Below are 13,608 nucleotides of genomic sequence, written 5' to 3'. Positions count from 1 at the left end.
TAAACATGTTGCGGAATAAGCTTGGTGGAATAGATGTCGGAGTGGTGTTGCTGTCCTCATCATGAAGTAATTCGCCGCGAGGATCAATCAATCGGGTTTTAAACCATTTTCACGCTCGGCTGTGAAGAAGATTTGACCCAAACAGACTGACAGGTGTTTAACTTTTCATCTGATTCATCTCAACATTCTTGGCACAAGTCCTCTTCATAAAAAATGTAGAGGACGTTTGAGGATGGATCACCAGTTTAACCTCCAGAATAATCAGATGCACACACACTCATGCATGCATGCACACACACGAGCGCAAGAAGCGGATGCTTGTGTACAAATTCAGGTGACAACATTATTTCTTTGTGTACCTTTTCTTTCATTTTTGCATCTCCCCATCTACTCTTCACTTCCCTTCACCTGCAGGAGACAGCCCATGAAATATTAATTATGATGCGCTATCAAGGCGATGTGCTTCGCCTACCGAGAGGCGGTATGTGCATGTGCATAGGTGTCCTTCTTGGGGCCTGTGTTCTGCCTGCTAATGACCCGTGTTTTCGAGACCTCTTGCCCTCTTTCTCTCCCTTCTTGTCGTCTCTCCGTTTTCGGCCCCTCTCACCTCTAATCTTGTACCGCCGCCTCCTGTTTCCCTCGCCACTCTCCCCCCTTTTCTCTCTCACCACCTCCACCTCCCAACCCCAGATGCGGGTTTTAAACAACTAGCTTTGAGCGCCGCTGACACCTCGTCAATGCAAATTCAATCTCCTCCAACTCTCCGTCTCTCTCATTTCTCCCGCGTCTGTCTCTTTTCACTCCCTTTCAGAGATTATGTGGTAATGAGGGTGTCTTGCTTGTTCGGCGAGACCTTCCTCACCCCGCTTTTCTTGTGCTCTCACATTTGCGCTCTCTCTCTCTCTCTCTGTCTTGCTCTCTGCCGTTGTCACTCTCTGGTGCCGTCCCCTCCCTCTACCTTCTTCTTGTTATATTAATTAGAAGTGTATGTGGGCCAGAAATGACCTGTGTGTTAATGTGAGCAGAGGGACTATAAGACCGGTGGCTGCTCTGGTTTGTCAAGGGTCTTCTCAAGCCATTTTGTGCACTTTTCATGTGCAAATAGTTCTTAAAATACGCACACTAGTGCACAATTGAGTCCTTATATGATGAATAAATAGCCATACAGAAAGCTTTGTAGAATACAGTGAGAAAGAAAACAATTCAGCTATAATGGAAACATACATATATCTGATATTTCAGATCTAAATTGGTTGTTTTTGCTGATTGTACCACCACTTTTACTCGAGGAAAATCATCTGCCTTATCCTATTCATCACGAGTAAGTGAATTTGTTGATTTAAACAGTCTTCCTTTTTGTATTGTTTTCAAAGTAGCAGAAGATGTTCCCCCGTGGAGGCTCTGGTCTCGTTTCCAACAGAAGGACCACTTACACAGAGCTATGTTTCTCCCCTTCGATTACCTCATTCAAACCTGTGTGAAACCATTTTGCATCAGAACCCTGCCTTCCATCACCCCCTCTCTTTTTTAACGTACAAATGTGCAAGGCATTGAAAAGATGTCCGCATGTAATGTGTTTTTGAGTGCAGACAGAAGTAAATGGTCTTTTCAGTTACGCTCTGTTATCATGCATTTAAATCCTCAACAAGAGGCCGGCCCAGCGTGGTAGAAAATGTCACCTGTCACATTAGATGATAATTGTACCAAGATGAAGGCAGCGGAGGCAGAGGCCCTGCTAAGCTATTCAGCTCTTATCTTCAGTGTGACTGCATTAGAAATGCACATGTAGGATGAAGGTCTTTTTCGCAAATGGCTCCCCACATGCAAAATGAAACTGTAACCTGATGTGCGTTCCTGGTGGGGAGGGCTGTAGCGCCATGTGTGTCCGGAAAAGAGAAGAAGAAAGAATGAATGTTTGGAGTGTACAGTGGTTTGTGTCTAACAGGCGGATCCATGAGGAGCCGTGGTGCTCAGGGTCAGCTCACGGTCACTGACTTCCAGTGATGGACGACTCTCAAGTGTGTGTGTGTGTGTGTGTGTGTGTGTGTGTGTGTGTGTGTGTGTGCAGGTGGGTGTAAATGTTCAGTTAATTCAGGTCATAACCATCTACAGAGAAGCTGTCAAAACACAAATTGCAAAGTGACGAATGGCTCTATACATATGCATGCATGTCTATGTGAGTACGGGTGAACATATGTCCTCTCCCTCTCCTGTTCCCTCCATTGAGTGCACCATAATAATTCAACACGTATTGCACATGTGCAAACTTTAGATCAGGTACAAATCAAGAATCCTGTCTTACCCTGACATTATTTATTCATTCACGGCTGGTTTCAGCTAAAACAACATGCTAACCTCTGGCTGATTGCCTCAGGGTTTGTGTGTGTGTGTGTGTGTGTGTAAATTGGCTGCGTGCAACGATGTATGCCTTTGAGAGATTTAGATTATGGGTGTGTGTGCATATTCAACATAGAGCAAGTCCATACAGCCGCATGCCAATCACTGCGGGTAGCAACATACCCACCTGACCACATCTATATCAAGCAGTGCCACTGAGGGCTCTTAACCCTGCCGCCTCCAGGCACTTATACATTACATACAACATCTGAGACAGGGCAGGCGGCTTTAATTATGACACTCACCTTCTGCTTGTCGAGCTCCTACATGGTGAGGGGACAGGAAAGCAGTCAGAGGTTCTAGTAGGTGCTTATCATTCATAATGCTTCACATCATGAATCACCGTATCTGTGCAGCGGGAGATCCTTTCACCTTCTATGTTTAGAATAAATCAAACTGTTTTCTGAAAAGCTGTTCAGTTGAAGGCTTTTATATCTAAACACATTAGATATAACAACCTTGTCACTTTATATCAGCCAGTAGTTTGTTAGCATTTTCAGCTCCTGTAAGTGTTGACTTGAATTTCTTGACTTGAGCTCAACAAGTGCGGGTGCCAGTTTTCTGCAGTTGCACATACAATAAGTGTAGTTGTAGTATTTATATTAGTTTTGGAACATCAGATTTACATTGTTGTTGTTAATAAGTAAGAAGTCCCTTGAAAGCTTTTTTTTTTTTTTTTTTAAATATCTTATGTGTCAGTTAAACTATATAAGTGTTAACCATAGCATAAACATGTTATTTGTTACTTATACGATATTATTGCCACCAGTTTGTCATTATTAAACCTTTACTAAGCTGTTTTTGATGCTTTATTAAGATTAACACACTCTTAATTATGCATTGTTAAGCAGTTAACTAAAAGATTTATCAACCCTAACAAGGCACTGTTCTCACTTTGGCTCTGGTTGTGGCAAAAAGCACACTTACCTGTTTATAAATGCACAGTAGCGTATTAGTCTTGATAAAGGAAAAAAAAAAACAGCTTAATAAAGGTTAACGATTAACAGGTAAGTGTCGTATAATCTAACAATAGTTTGACTTTACAAGCATCTTTTAAGGAGTTCTCGTACCAAATCAATCCAATCTAATGAATCAAATATTAGTTTGGATTGACAAAGAGTTATCATAGACTGAGAAACTCTTTGTCCACAATATGAAGAAAACACAGCAGTGTGTGTCAAATAACAGACCCCACATTCACTTTAATGTGACCCCCTTGTTGCTGCAGCGTTGGTCCCACACGGAGGACTCTGGGGAATAAAACACAAGATCAGAGTCTTAATGACACCGGCTTTCTCATTCTCTTTTAACCTCAGAACCCTCTGTCTTCCCCTTGAATTTTTATCCTTCCATTCTTTAGTCATCCGCCACATGTCCTGCCCTTTGCCAATCACCTGCACTCACTCCGCTCTTCTTCCCTCATTTGGCCACCAGCATATGGACTGAGTTTGTAGTTTGCTCAGTTTATTCGGTACACCTGGCTAAAACCAATAAAGTCTAACACTGTCATTCCCTTCATGAAGGTTATAATATTTAGTTTTAGTTGAAAGTGTCATTGTGCTAAGAGGTGTTTTAATGAATTTGTACTTCCTATTTATATAATTGATGGTAGGCTGAATAACAGAAACACCTCTCTGTATAATGTGGTATAGTTCAGCAGCACCAAACACTACATCCTCCAAAAGGATCAGAAAGTTAAATCCTAACCTAAAGCAGCTTCAACAAAAACTGAACATCTTAACCTTCATGAAGGCAGAATTTATTTTAGGACTGTTGTACCAGACTATAAGTATTAGGCAGGGATATGGTAGTTGGGGAGTGTCCAGTCCAGTCACTGTCCTTCTTTTCTCTGTCAGATCATCAGCCAGAACTCCCTGAAACCTCTACCATCTTTCCGCCCTGCTTGCCTGGTCCCAGCTCCTGTTCCCGTTCCTCTTCCTAAAACCTGGCCTGTGATCTGTTGCCATGTTATGACCTGCTGCTCGCCTGTGACCCACATTTCTGACATGCCCTTTTAGACGGGTTTGTCTGTAATGCCTGTCCACCCTGCAGCTGACCTTGTCTTATCAAAAACCTTTTATTTCTACCTCCTCTTCCCTGTCGCCGAAACTGCAACAGTCAACTGGCTTAAAACTCTAATATTGGCTCAGTTTTTGCTGCAATGCAATGCAACATTATTGGGCGACACATTGCATCAGCCAGTCTATCATGTGCAGGTGATTACTCCTGCCGGAAGCTGAAAACTTCGATCACCATGTTGAAGTTTCAGACATGTACATTTCTTGAAAGTATTAAGACCGTGCACTCACACTTTACTCGGTGGATCAGTTGTAACGGCCACACCAATGCAGCCTCTTGCTGGGTGTTTCAAAGCGGTGCTGTTCGGTCGAACACAGCGGGGGCCCAGTTGGACTGGTGCAGAGCTGGACCAACTGATTGGGTAGCCCTGGAGCATTTCCCCTTTTATTACCGCTATACTGGGAGAGAGAATTACACAGGCGGTTGTTAGGCTGTGCACGGAACACGCCGAGAGCTGTGTGTTTGTCGTCCCTGTTTTTACACTTTGACCAAGCAATTGAAAAAAGTGAAGTCTACTACCGACCCAGTTACAAACATAGGGGGAGAGGGAGACACTGTTTGTTGTAATGGGTTTAGCATGGTTCCTTTCTGAGCTCGAAACGAAGAGGGCCGAAACAGACTCCCACACACACACACACACACCACACACACAGAGCAAAATGCACACACACTTATTACACTCTTCTTACTTCATGTTTAAGTCATGAGGCCCCACTGCTTATTTGCCAACTCAATAAACACACTGTTGCCAAACCCACTTCAACACTCAACCTCAGCCACAGCCCCACTACACTACATCTAAAAATGTCCCTGGTCATTTGTTGTTTTTACTCGAAACAAACCACAAACTCCTGTGCGCTTAGCAGTTCAGCAGTTTTTTGTGTTTTCGAATGTATGTGAATAAATAAATGCTGTCGGATAACATCACGATGCAGGGTGCATACACAAGTCTGCAGCTATTTGTTGTTCATACCCAAAGTTTACCTTCTTGAATTGAAGACCGGCATTTCCCACAAGCCTTGTGAGCATTGCCTGGCTCCGGGGCAATCTAAAATACAGCTCAGTATGAAATTGGCTTTCGCAGATTATGCCAAGCACAATTGTGTTTGACACAGGTACACTTGTAGGCACATTGCTAAATACACATGGTCAGAAAATGCTGTTTTTATCGTTTTGTGCCGAGACTGTATACAGATTTGTCAGTGCAGGCATCTCCTGGATGACAGCAACAACAACGGAGGGAATAATTTGGGGTTGTGGAAGGAAGAGGTGTGCAGTACTACCTTTTAATTTATTGATTAAATGATTGCTCAGTGCTCATCTGGTAACTGCTTCGCATTTTCTGTGAGTGCCTCATCATGAAAGTCACACCATGTTTCACCGCTTGAGCGCTTTTAATGTGAACGAGCAGCAGTAATAGTAAGTTAATACAGCTGTTGAACAGCTGCAGGAGAATAAACGGTAAACAGTGAGTCTGATATCAATGAGATGAAATTACAAACGGTAACGCTGGATTACATTATCATGTTTATTAGAAAGACAAACGATGATTGGCGTCCTGTTACTATGCGGGGAGTATAGGAGTAAGGAGGATAGAGAGGGATTTGCGCAACGTAAATACTTTCAGTAATAATTGATAAAAAGATGTTTATCTTTTAAACCTGAAGGTTCTACCTTTAAGAAATATTTAAAGGGTCGCTCTGTCGTTTTACGAAGTTGTTGCATTCTCACTTCTGAGCAGTTAACTTGGTGTGTGTTCAACACTATTACAACTATGATGCATCCATACATACAATGGGCAAACTCTGAAAACAATACTCATTTAATAAACTAGATTGATTGATTGATTGATTGGTTGATTGGTTTAAGTGTCAAACACCATGGTTGGTGCCCAGCCCTCATGGGCTTATTAGACACTAATCATATTCATCAAATAATAATTTCACAATTACATCCACGATAGCCTCGTGACATAATACAGAACGCATCATAACATAACAAAACCATTAAAAATATGGATGCAAATACAAATGGAATGTCATATAGGATACAAAATACTTTGCCGCAAATACCAGGCCTTTTCTATACATTTTATAAATCTAGAAATATTCTTTGAATTTGATACCATATTGTATCAAGTGTTGGGATTGAGATAAGCAAATTTAAAATTAAATGGAAATGTCTTCCTATTGTTTTGACCTTTTGCTTCGCCAAACAGATTAATCATGCAAATAGACCAAAAACTCCAGGGAAATCACACACACACACACACACACACAATGCACTTTGTAGCTGAGTTTTATGGAGGGCCAGATAAGCACAATCAATGTCGGACAATTATTCTTGCTGCTCTAAGTGATTAGCTGCGCATCTGCGGGCCCCTCTCTGCGTTTGTTTATGAGATGTGCCTCTCTGATAGCTTTATACTGAACTGTGTCTGCATAAAGTGACCATCAGTGTTCCTCATGCTCCACTGAGACTTGATGAAGGAGCCTTGTTGTGTTTTTCTGCCTGTTTGATGAAATATCTGTGGCTGTAGCGCTAATGCCTGATAAGCAATCAGAGTAATGTGTCCTCTGATGTGGACATGGTGTGGAGCAAAAAACCCTCATGCTTGTGTTAGAGGGGCTTCTTAATGTGATGGAAACCTTGAGGAGTATGTGTTTCATTCTGCTTTTGCAAAGGCAAGTGCACGTTTTCCCTTGTTTTGCAGTCTCATGGCGGAGCTTCAGATCTGACGACTCGCAGCGAAGTTGTTTGGCGGTTTAGCACAATAACCTTGCTGCAGGAGTACCCGAGTGTATTGTGGGAGGTCAGCGGTGCTCAGTGTGTTGCTAGACTGGGAGTGCAAGTTTTTCAGTGCCGAGGGGTGTTCAAGAGTGTGTGTGCGAGACAGACGGAGAGAGAAGAAGTGTGTGTAAACTGTACAGATTGTTATTTTGCAGCTGTTCCTGGAGAGCGAGAGAGAAAAAGAAAGAGAATCGGAGGCAAACAGAAAAAATGAATCAGGGTCATCCCTCTTTTGCTCTCTGTGCTCGGGGTGATTCATGAGTTGAACACCTCAAATCAGGGCTCCATATACCCTTGAAATCCTCTCCCTTCCTCCCTCCCTTCCCGCATTAGCCCACATCCAATCCCTCTAATGTTCAGTGAATAACCGCTTTTACGGCTAGTTCAGGTGTGATTCAGTGTAGGAGGCGGAGAAGACCAGGAGGCCAGGGGGATGAGGCAGGCAGGAAGAAGACTCTCATGAATAATGGATGAGAACAGAGGGGCCGTGTTAGGCTGGAATATGAATGGCCTCCCCTGCAGTCACCTGGCTTGATCGGGGCTCATACTTACACCTCGCAGATGTGCTCTGAATGTTAACTCGCTCTTTCTAGTAGGAGGCCATTACAGTGACTCCCATAACTTATTACAGGTCACTCGCTGAGGAAGACTACTGATCGATGACTTCGGTTGAAAAGTTAGTCCCTGTGTTTGTGTGATCGTGTAGGACATTAGATTGTTAATACTGATGAATCAATGCATAAACAGTATTTTAGATCCAGTTTGAACTATTTTATATAGGTTGTTCCAGTTCACCCGAGTCTGGCTTCATCCTAAGGGTCACGTGATAAAACTGGGGTGTCATGAGCTGATAGAAGAGAAGTAACAGAAATTCTGCTACGGAAAAGTGTATCCTTTATTTGTTGGACTAGTCTCTGATTCAACTTTTTTCTTGAAATAATGGATAATTGTACTTCTATGAGGCTTAGAATTGTAATCCTTGAGATTGTCGGTCTTCTTTGTTTTGTTGACAGCAAACACACCTTGAGCAGCTATTTCGTGAGGAATACAACAGAAGAGGAACTGCTGCTTCTGTTTACAGCGCAAACCAAACAAACCCGTGCTTGTCGGCGTGCCCGCGGAGACGATTAGAATGGTGTTTGATCTAATTAAATAAAGATTATGAAAGATTATCACTTTAAAGAATTATTTAAATGAAACCATCTGAAATGTTTAGAGGGGGAATGACTCACAACTCATGGACAGCTTCTTTGTAAATTGCACAGGCCACAAAGTCTTGGGAACCGCAGGTTTGATCTTCATCGGCTTATTTTGTAAACGTATGTATCTGTTTTAATTGAACATTTGATATTAATTAAATAAATGTAGTGTGGTAAAAACTTCTGAAATTTAAGGTTGTGGTAGTTATAATGTAAAGTAACCAAAAATTGAAGGTATAATTAAAGTTTAGAGGTACTATTGAACATTCAGCACCTCTGTTGTTTGAATCATCTGCCTTCTCAGCTGGTTGCCAGTTTGTGCACTAGCTAATGTTGCCAACAGGGTTAGAGGTATTAGATAGTAGCCAGTGGGAGCTGAGCTAAGGTAGCTTCAGCTAGATCCCACATACATATACCTAAAGCATACTGGCAGTACAAGATGCTGGGCGCTCACTGTAGGACTCATCCATCTTATATTGAAAACTACTCAGACTGTAGATGAACACAGACACCACACGATACCACCGCCGTTATACTATTGGCTGCCAAACCTTGTCAGACGCTGGAACCAACCGTCAGAATCCCTACACAGAGAAAAACAAAACAATCATCTTGGACCTGACAAATATTGTAAGATTATTAATTTACTATCATAATAATGTTTTTTTAAGGAGCAGACTTGAAATACATGTATTCGGCACCTTTCTATGAGCTTGATGATGATGATTTGTCTACACAAAAATGTTATCAGTATGCCCTTTGAGTAAATGACTTTTATTGTTTGATCGGTTGCTGTAGGTTGTGTTGAGTAGTACTAACTCCAGTGTCCACAGATTAGGAAAAATGAACTTAACAGTACAGCAGTAAGTCTTTATCAGGCCCATCACGCATTAACAGACAGGCTGTGATTGACTGTGTACAAAAAAATGCAGACAAGTTCGAGAGGTTCAGTCACTCTTTAATTTAATGTTTGAACTTTGATTGTGATATGACATTGACGTTCCTTGACACAATAGATAGCTCAAAGTAAATGAAAGGAGCAAATGTGACTGTTAGTCATCTTGTTCAGGAAAGGCACCAGAGGAGAAATGTCTTGCAGCAAAACTGATCTCTCAGTAAATATCTTTAATTTTTTTTGCATTGTAGACTAGATTTTCTGACAGTTCATACGCTGGTAAATTCCTTTTTTATTTTTTCACTGCAATTCTTTACACAACACATATGCTGTGATCTTTAATAAAGCAATACAAGTTGCAAAGTTGCAAAGTAGCAGGCGGAAGGAAAATATCCCATCACCTGCCCACTCCTCCAAATTAATAAATAACACAAATGGTCCGAGATGCTCTGCCAACACTTTTAAGAACCATTTAAGCCACGTGTGCCCATAAACATCACACACAGGCTAATGGCTTCAAGACATCAGAAGTTCTGCTATGTCAGGCTCATAATGGTGCAGGTAAAGTCGGAATATCCATCTTAGTCAAACTAGTTTTTTATGACCTATCTGATGGGGAGGATAGAAAATATCATCAAAGATCAAAAGGTTGAAAGGGTTGAAAGTGGAGCACATCATCAGCAGATCGTTTATCAAAACATCTGTTTAGATTAAACCACTTTGATACATTTTATTTCAGAGCATATTTTCTCAGTTTAAAGGGACAGTGTGTGTAATATATCAAGTATTTAGCGCCATCTAGCTGTGAGGTTCTACATTACAACACTCCTTTGCTCACCCCTCCCGTTCTGAAGACGTTGGAGACGTTTCCCGGAAGCTACGGACGGAGTTTTTCAAAATATGGACTCTTTCCCAACAGCGTCGAGTATTTCTACTGATTCAAGCAATGAGGTGAAGATGTAGATAGTTATTGTTATTGTTAGTGACGAGCGCTTTTGCTGAGCTCCCTCTCAGTTCCACAGTCAAGCTAACTGTGAGTGAAAACGCGGTTAGCCTCACTACGTAGTACCACGTAGTGCTTTGTGTCCCTCTCGGCAGTCCGTAGTTTTTTTAAAACCGGAAAGACATGGCGGCCTCCATAGAGCTTGCCCGTGCTGTGTATATTCAGATAGGTAATTCTTCGCTCAGGAGGATAAGTCAGATTGTTGGCAGAGGTAATTGTACACCAATGACGACTTACTTATGAACGAAGACGTTGATTTGAGTTAATAAATTACTTAAATCGTTACACACTGTCCTTTTAATGTGGTAAAAAACAAGGCATTTGAGAATGTCACTGTGAGGTCGGGGAAGGTTGACTTCGAAAATAGAATTAGAAAGTAATCAACAGATTAAATAGTGATGAACATACCCATCAACAGCAGCTCTCATTAAAAACCATGATGACCAAAGATTTCTGTTTCAACATGTCAAAAATAAGTTGTCTCCTTTTGCGAGAGTCACAGTTCAAACCTGATATAAAACAGAGTTCAGCTCTGAAACAGAGCGTAAACTTTAGGGTTTTTGATGAAAGCAGATACGTTACTCAAAACTGACATTGTTTTTTCCCCATCATAAATAATAAATAAAAAGATTTTCTGGTGGTTAAGAGGGGCATGGCATGAACTGTGATCTCAGTTTTGTATAGAAACTCACGTCCAAATAATGTACGCTGAATTTATAACTCCATATATAAGGATAAAGTGACCATACAAGTTAACATGTCTGACATTAAATCTGCGGCAGAGGATCCATTAACCTCGTTAAGATGATTGTGAATGACCCAAATGGCCTGAGACGTAACAGCTAACGATTGGTTTCATTATTGAATAATCTGCTAATTTCCTCAATGGATAAATAATTGTGTCTCTAAAGTGTCATTAACCCATCAAATCTGCCCATTATGATTTCCCAGAACCCAAGGGGCCGTCTTCAAATAGCTTGGAGACAGTTAACAATCACACAGCATGAGACAAAGAGCAGCACAATGCCAAACAAATAGGCAGTTCAGATAAAAGAAGATCCGGCGACTGAGACTTTAAACGAACCCTCCTTCTCATCATCACATTGAAGCGTCTATCTGCTTTTTTGTTTGTTGCGGTTTTGCCAAATTATTCTCGATCATATTGCAGAAAGAGACGAAGCGGCCAGCTGACCCCCTTTTCCCAGTAGGTGCACACACCAGTCCACAGACACAGGGATTAGGTTTTCGGTCAGAAGCCGCTGATTACAATATGTTTATTACCCTGCAAGCCAACTGCGGAGCTCTTATCAAACACACACACAGGCGCACACACAGTTTTTTGCGCTGCTTGTGAACTGCAGAGTTCTTATTAAAAATTGATCTGCAAGCTGTTGTGTGCGCTGCTTCGCTGAGGAATTCATTACCTCTTTGCCATGCACTGCTGTGTCACATGCGGGCGCGCGCACACACACACACACACACACACACAAACAGACACACACACAGACAATTTTACGCACACAGCATGCCTCCAAGCAATCCCGACCTGTCGAACAAAACAACACCCTCTCGTTAAGAATATTTGAGATGCAAACAAACAAGCGCTCCGATGGGAGAGAGGGAAAGACGGGCAGAAGGCAAAAGAGGAAAAGGTAGGAAGCGTAAAAACAGAGATGGGCTGGGAAGAGAGAGAAACAAACAGGCCCGGAGACGGTCTGATGGTGACGATGAGGAGGGGGGCATGACAGGAAAATAGCAAGTGAAGAGTAGGAAAGAGTGGAAAGCATCCCTCGGTATCAGATAATTGTTTGATGGTAGCTGTTTTAAAGGCAGTGTGTGACACCTCTCTGCATTTCATCCCCTCCTCACTCTTCCGTGGCTCCCCCTCTCCTTCTCCTGCCGCCCTTTCATCTTCTCAAACCCACTACTTCGACAAATCATCGCCCTATCTTCCTCCATCATTTTCCTCTTTCCATCTCACTCTCCCCGTCTCAATCCATTCTCTGCCCCTGCCATGACGGCCTTCACTTTCCTGTTTGTGTATTTGTTCTTGCTTTATTTTTTTATTTTTTTTTTAGCTTTAAAGTCGTGATTATGTACACGCGAGGCACGAGCGGTCGAAATTGAATTCCGGATGAATGATTCACTCCGTCTTTAGCCTCAGTTCGTGTGTATTAACTAAGACGGCGCTGATTGAAATTCAGCCCCATGCCTTGCAACCTGCCAAGTGTCCCTGAAAACCTTGTTCAGAGTGGAGTGCAGATGAAGACACAAAGAGAGAGAGATAAGGGAACCGGAGAAAATGAAGAGAGAGACCAGCCAGTTTGTCTCCTTGTCTGTTCCTCTGTCTTTCTGTCTGTTTCCTTTTTGGCTTTAATGACCTCACCACATGATCAATGCGCCCCGGAGAATAGCCGTTCACCTTCCCTTGGCACTGTCATTTTCTCTCTGTCTGCCTCTTCTAAGTCACTCCCTTTTTTTTTTTCTCTGCCTCTGTTCCAATCGCTCTCTCCTCTTCTGTTCCTCTCCATAATATTCAGTCTTGTCCTTCAGTGAGCCCCGTGCCCCCTCTATTTCTCAGCAGGCCATAATACATCTCGCTATCTTTTGTAATTTTCCTCCGTATCCGGCGGTTTCGTTCAATTTCTGCTCACGTCTCTGCCTGTCTACCCTTTGCCCTCCTGTTCAAAAGACGTTTTTAAACATTTATGAATGTTTTCTCAAAAAACCCGCTCCTGAATAGTTTGAAATTTTGAGGGATTTGATTTGTTTCCGAGAGTTTTATGAGAAGATCGATGCCACTTTCATATCTGTGAGTTAAACACGAGGCTGCAGCCGAGATGGTGTTTTTGTAACCCGTACAGAAACCCACCTTGGAAGCAAATTTACAATCCTTAATATGGCGGAGGCATGAACTGTCCACTTTTCCCTGCCTCTGATTAGCTGACCCTAACCAATCATCACTCCTCATGCCTGAACCTAATGAACCCAACAAACAAAGGCAGCAAGTACCATCTTATCAGATGCAAACTAGTAGGGATGAGTGGGATTTTTAATTCAGTAGCACAGGATTGTCCATCATATAGCTGTAAAATGTTGAACTATTCCTTTAGTGTATGTCAGTAGGTGTTAACTGAATCATAAGGTACTGTTTATTGACTTTGTGTATCGCGTGCGCAAAGTCAAGCTCGTGAAATCCCTCAGCCTTTTTCTTTTTCACCGAGATTCTTTAAGTCGCTCTGTTC

At 42.1% G+C, this 13,608-nt stretch overlaps 1 long non-coding RNA gene across 4 annotated transcripts in view; it reads left to right on the top strand.

The window, feature by feature from the left end:
* Positions 1-13,608, top strand: part of LOC115572224 (uncharacterized) — a 71,022-nt gene that overhangs the window by 27,043 nt on the left and 30,371 nt on the right. Inside the window, exon 4 of one of the 4 annotated variants that reach the window (XR_003982050.1) lies at positions 8,280-8,395. The exons of 2 other annotated variants lie outside the window; for them this stretch is intronic. This is a non-coding gene — a long non-coding RNA (uncharacterized LOC115572224). Of the gene's footprint in view, positions 1-4,253; positions 5,285-8,279; positions 8,396-13,608 lie in introns of those variants that run through there. One more of the 4 variants, XR_003982049.1, reaches the window with a different exon arrangement.

The sequence above is a fragment of the Sparus aurata genome, chromosome 21 (genome assembly GCF_900880675.1).
Source record: "Sparus aurata chromosome 21, fSpaAur1.1, whole genome shotgun sequence".
NCBI lineage: Eukaryota > Metazoa > Chordata > Actinopteri > Spariformes > Sparidae > Sparus > Sparus aurata.
The sequence above is the reverse complement of the archived record's forward strand: the minus strand, read 5'-3'. Positions and strand labels throughout refer to the sequence as shown.